General features: G+C 56.6%; 1 long non-coding RNA gene across 1 annotated transcript; it reads left to right on the top strand.

Moving 5' to 3' along the window:
- The first annotated feature begins 2,078 nt into the window (after positions 1–2,078).
- LOC101440591 (uncharacterized) lies at positions 2,079–3,644 on the top strand. The gene is made up of 2 exons (XR_189001.3): positions 2,079–2,235; positions 3,318–3,644. It is a non-coding gene; the product is annotated as an uncharacterized lncRNA (long non-coding RNA).
- Positions 3,645–5,029: the final 1,385 nt, after the last annotated feature.

The raw sequence follows: 5,029 nt of genomic DNA, 5'->3' as shown, positions 1-5,029 counted from the left end.
AGTTCTAGCTCCAGCTCTGCCATTAAGCTGCCCTTTTTGGATCCTCAGTTTTTCCATCTGTAAAATGGTGGGTTTCTCAGGGTTCATCAAGCTTTGTGATCCAGATGTCATCAAGACAGGATAAAACTACTCAAGGGGCAGGAGAGGGAAAAGTTTGAAGTCCCTTCTTCCTTTCTCAGCTATTATCAGATTCCAGACCTCCTCCTGTTCCATGCCCCAAGTCCCATCCCCTAGGACTATAATCTCCCTGACCCACCCCCACCCCCTAACTCAGCCTCACACAAAAGCAGAGTTTCAGGATGTGGAAAATGAAACTTCTGGGGTTTGCAAGAAATTTTTTACAGATATGAGTCTAGTACTTGAGTACCCTAGCTGCGTCCCCAGCATAAAATATGCCACAGCTGGTCCCTGGCCTTATCCTGCCCAGCTTCCCCATAACAGGGGAAAAGACTGATCAACATGACAAAGCCAAGTTTCAGCCAAGTTCCATGTTGAACTTTGAACGGGGGCCTCCTGTTTCCAGAGCCAGTGCCCTTCCAGCATCCTGCTGCCTCCCAAGCTCTCATGAACCCCCAGAAACACACATCTTGCAAGTGCACCAAAGGCAGCGTTAGAGGTCAGGAGAGATCTCTGGTTGAAGGAACAGATAGGGGTGGTCAAGGATGGGTAGATAGAGGCTCCTCCCACTTCCCTGCCTAACCCCCTCAGGGGTCACAAGGCTTCCACTCCCAGCCCTCTTCTGGCTTTCTCACACCAGTCTGGAGTCCCAGTACTTGATCTCTTTTGAGCTAGTCTCGGCCAGGGACTAGAGGCCCCAAAGGGCCCCACTCAGGTTTTTTTCCAGTCTTGCAACACAGAGCCCAAAACTGAGAAGGGAAGTGGGTGAGAAGGTAAAGCAGTTTCCCTTTACTACCTGGCTTGCAAATGGGGTGCAAAGTAAATGAAAGAAGGGAAAGTAGGCACCACAGGAGCTGGGCTGCAGAGCCTACCCCTGCATCCTCTGGAAGTGGGAGGAGGCAGGGAATTAGGACTTAATTGAGGAATTCTAATGCAGTCCCAGAAGCTACATACACATTGTGGCTTCACACAGACATGGATTCAAGTTCAAATGAGATTGATTCCACCACTTACCACCTTGGGCAAGTCACCTAACTCTAAGCCTTAGTTTCTTCATCAGTAAAATGGGGATAATTATAAATCTTACTGCACAACCTTCAGGGAGAATAAAGAAAGAATGTAAAAAGAATGAAACCCAAGCCAATCAGCTTCATGATTCATATCATCACCCCAGCCTTTAAATGAGACTTCCCTCCCAAACCCCAAATTCCCTTCCACTGGAGTCCAGCCACCTGGCCTGCCTCACAAATAGCTCCCCTCCCATCCATCCAAGATGGATACAAACAGCCCATCTGCTATTTACATCACCAAAATCGGAAAACACTAGACTTGAAACTTCAGAGATAATCTGCTTCAATCTCCTCACTTTTAATGAAGAACTGACGTCCAGAGAGAATGAAGGGCTTGCTCAAGGTCATGCTATGATTTGTGCTAAAGCCAAGTTTCCTGGGTCCCAATCCAGTGCTCTGCAGCATTCACAGGCTGTTCCCCGAGCCTTCATTCTGAGCCTGTGGCCCTAGTTCCAACTTTCCCTTGAAATCCATATCTACCCCCAATCTTTCCCCCTTCAGCTCCTATCCCCTGCCCCACTCTACGTTTACAGGTAGACTTTCTACGTCTCTATAACATTCACGCTGGGTTGGCACTTTTAAACGAGTGATTGCCTTTAATCCTCCAGTAGCATTTTTTGTTAGAGGCTCAGAGAGGTGCAGCTTCTGGCCCAGGATGTCAGAATCGGTAGGTGATAGAACCCCAATGCAGGACTCCAAGCCCAGGGCCTTATTTACTATCCCACTGCTGCCCCTTTGCTCTGCCCATCCCTCCTGCTCTGGGGTTCAGCGAGATCCCTAAGCAGAAGCCATCATCTGCCCGGGCCTGAGTGTGCAGGGCGGGGAATCAACCCCCAGGTTGACAGAAGGAAGGAACACCCCCTCGTAGGCCCTCCCCCCACCCCCGCCTCCCTCGCCTCCTAGTTGAAAAGCAGCCAAACCGAAACAGAAGTGCAGGCGGCCCGCACTCATTTCCAAAGTCTACTAGCGAGCGAGCCTCCGAGACCCTCCCGAGATGAAGGGCTTCCTCTTCCTCCTCCTTGCCATCAGCTTCCTGGTTATGATTCAGGTAAGAGCGGTCCTCCAGTGCCCCTGGCACGACTGCCCAGGACTCGCCAGAGCTGCCCGGCAGGGGAGGGGGACAGTGCAGGGTCCCTGGGCCTCTGCCTTCTCCCACAGAAGTGGAGGCAGATGGGCGCCCTGGCAGGGGAGCGGGGACTCAGCAGACCCGGCCGCCCAGCCTTCCGGCCCTTCTGGCTGGGGTCAGCCTGCTTGAGGGCTGCGCCCTGGCCCAAAGAAGCCTGGACCCACAGCTGGGGTTGTCGTGGACTGGTGGGGCGTGGAGGGGCTCGGGAAGAAGCCCCTGCGTGAGGCCGGCATCACCCCCCGGGGAGCCCAAGGAAATGCTCCTGTGGGGGTAGGGCAGGAGATGGCCAGGTGGAGCCTGCTCAGGTCTGGAGGGTGGAGAGGACCCCAGGCAGGAGATGAGCCTGGGTGTTGGGGGAATGCCCAGAAGGTAGAAATCTCCCACTCCAGAAACAGCTGGAGTCTTGCAAGCTGCTGCTCTTCCAGGGGGCGGCTTTGGAGCATCCCAAGTGCCCAGAGGGCACAAATCAGTCTAGGAGGCGGGAGCCATCAAGTTCTCAATCGAGAACAGCTTGACCAAGCATCAAGAACGGTTTGGTCACCATCAAAAACAGCTTCATCTCCATCAAGAGCAGCTTGATCAAGCATTAAGAACAGCTTGATGTCCATTTGGTCATTTCCTCAGGGAGGAAATCCCACCTCCCCGCCTCCACCTGACTGAGGGCCTTTTCACCCAATCCCATCACAACAATGACGACTCTCCTCCCCATTCAGAAGACAAGGGGACCCCGGGCTGAGGCCCAGGGACAGGCCTCTACACTGCCTCCCTCTGTACTGAAGGAGCTGGTGGCCTGGGGGAGGGCACAGGAAGGTTGGGTGGGGCTAGGCCAGGGACCACCTCTGCCCCTGCCTGGGTCAAGGCAAGAAGCAGCCCAGGAGGCCCGACGGGACCTGTGGCGGAGGCAGGTCCCGGAGGGTGAGAGCTGAGGTGGGGAGGCTGAGTCTTTAAATAGCCAACAGGGGAGTCAAAAGCCCCCTCAACTTCCCGCACTTCTCCTCCTGCAGATGCAGGCTGCAGTCTCCACGAACGAGACCTCCAAACCCGCAAACCCGAGCAAGCCCTCTGAAGCCCACGGCCTAGGCGGTGGCAGTTTCCTGCTCTTCCTGGCCAGCACCCTCCTGCACCTCCTCCAGCTCAGCTGAGGTGATGCGCCCCGTGCCCCCTGAAACAGCCACCACCACCGCCAGCCAGACCACCCTCCCGCTCATCCTTGGGAGAGGCTAATGCCGGAGATCACCAGGTGGTGGGGACTGCCAGGGCAGTGCCCGCGGGGCAATGGAGGGGCCAGCGCCACCCAGGTGGTGATCAATAAAGTTCTCCTTGTACTTGGAGTGGGGTCCTGTGTCACTGCACATCACCCGGCCTGCAGCCAGGCTGGCAGCACCCCCCAGGAGCTTCCCCGTGCCTCGCCAGCAGGAGAGACGGCGCCAGGGCACCCCCGCCCCAGCTTCCCTACCCCAAAGTCCAAATGCGCGACAGCCCTCTGCTTAGGTACCCCTGCAGAGCTGAGGCCCACGACCCGTCGTCCTCATTACTCCTTTGAGTTGCATTTGCTTCGCCTGCCCTCGGGTGTCTGGGAATGATGGTCCCAGAGACCTCTCCACCTTCCTCCCCTCTTAGATGCTGGACATGCCAGTTATAGAGACTCAAACTGCCCACCACCTCAGAACCTGGGCATCCTCAGAATGACACATGCAGGGGGATTCCCAGGCCCAGGAAGATTATCCCCTGCCCCCAGGCTCTGAGGGCCCCCAGAGAAGCAGCTTCGCAAGCATCTTCCTGTCCCATCTCCAACCACTGGCAGCTGGAGGACGAAGAGGCAGCTATCTACTTCCTACCTAACTGTTCTAACCACTCCTTCCCCGCCTTGGTTTGGGGTTTGGGGAGCTGCAGAGAAGGAAGGGAACCCCAGGGCAGTCCCCACAGGCCTCGTTCATCTCTATTTTTGGCCCAGGGCGAAGAAGGGCCTGCTAGGTGGTGGGGGTGGGGGGCGGCAGGAGCTCCTCCTCTTCTACGTCCTGCCCTTCCTGAGCTGGGGAAGGACCCAGACCCCCGTCCCGGGCTCTTTGGCAGAAGCCAAACCTTTAGGTCTTGGGACCAGAGTTGGGGGAAGTGGAGAGGCGCCGGTGGGCATGGCTCTTCAGGTGGGGCTCCCACCCAGGCCCCCCCCAGGTCCGCTATGTTCCCCACCACGCTGAGCTTCTAAGTTTTGCTTTCACCCAGCGACTTGTCTGCATCCCCAGGACATTTTTCACCTGCCACCTCCTAGCCTGGTGGGCTCCTTCCCGTCCTCCACGTCTCAGCTGAGGTGTCCCTTCAGCGGCCCGCCCGGGGTCGTCCTCTGCATCCCTCCACTTCCATGCTTACCCTGCCATTGAACTTATCAGCCTACCAGTCTGAATCCTCCAGTGGACCGTGAGGTCCCTGAGGGCAAGAACAAAAGAGTTTGTGTTCGTGCCTCCACCGCTCATGGGAGACCTGGCACAGAGCAGGCTCTCAGACCCTTTGGGGGGACCACTGCATAAAGGACCTGAGCCACCGTTTTGCCTGGTCCCAGGGCTCCCCCTGCTGGCAGAGGAAGGCCTAGCACTGGGACTCGGACTGGTGCAAGGAAGTCTCCAAGAAGCCACGCTGACACAGGGGGATGACAACAGGTGGACAAGGAGCTCCCCACACTACCCGCCCTCCCCCAAAATATCAAGATGTACAGGGAGGA

The sequence above is a fragment of the Dasypus novemcinctus genome, chromosome 9 (assembly GCF_030445035.2).
Source record: "Dasypus novemcinctus isolate mDasNov1 chromosome 9, mDasNov1.1.hap2, whole genome shotgun sequence".
Lineage (NCBI taxonomy): Eukaryota > Metazoa > Chordata > Mammalia > Cingulata > Dasypodidae > Dasypus > Dasypus novemcinctus.
The sequence above is the reverse complement of the archived record's forward strand: the minus strand, read 5'-3'. Positions and strand labels throughout refer to the sequence as shown.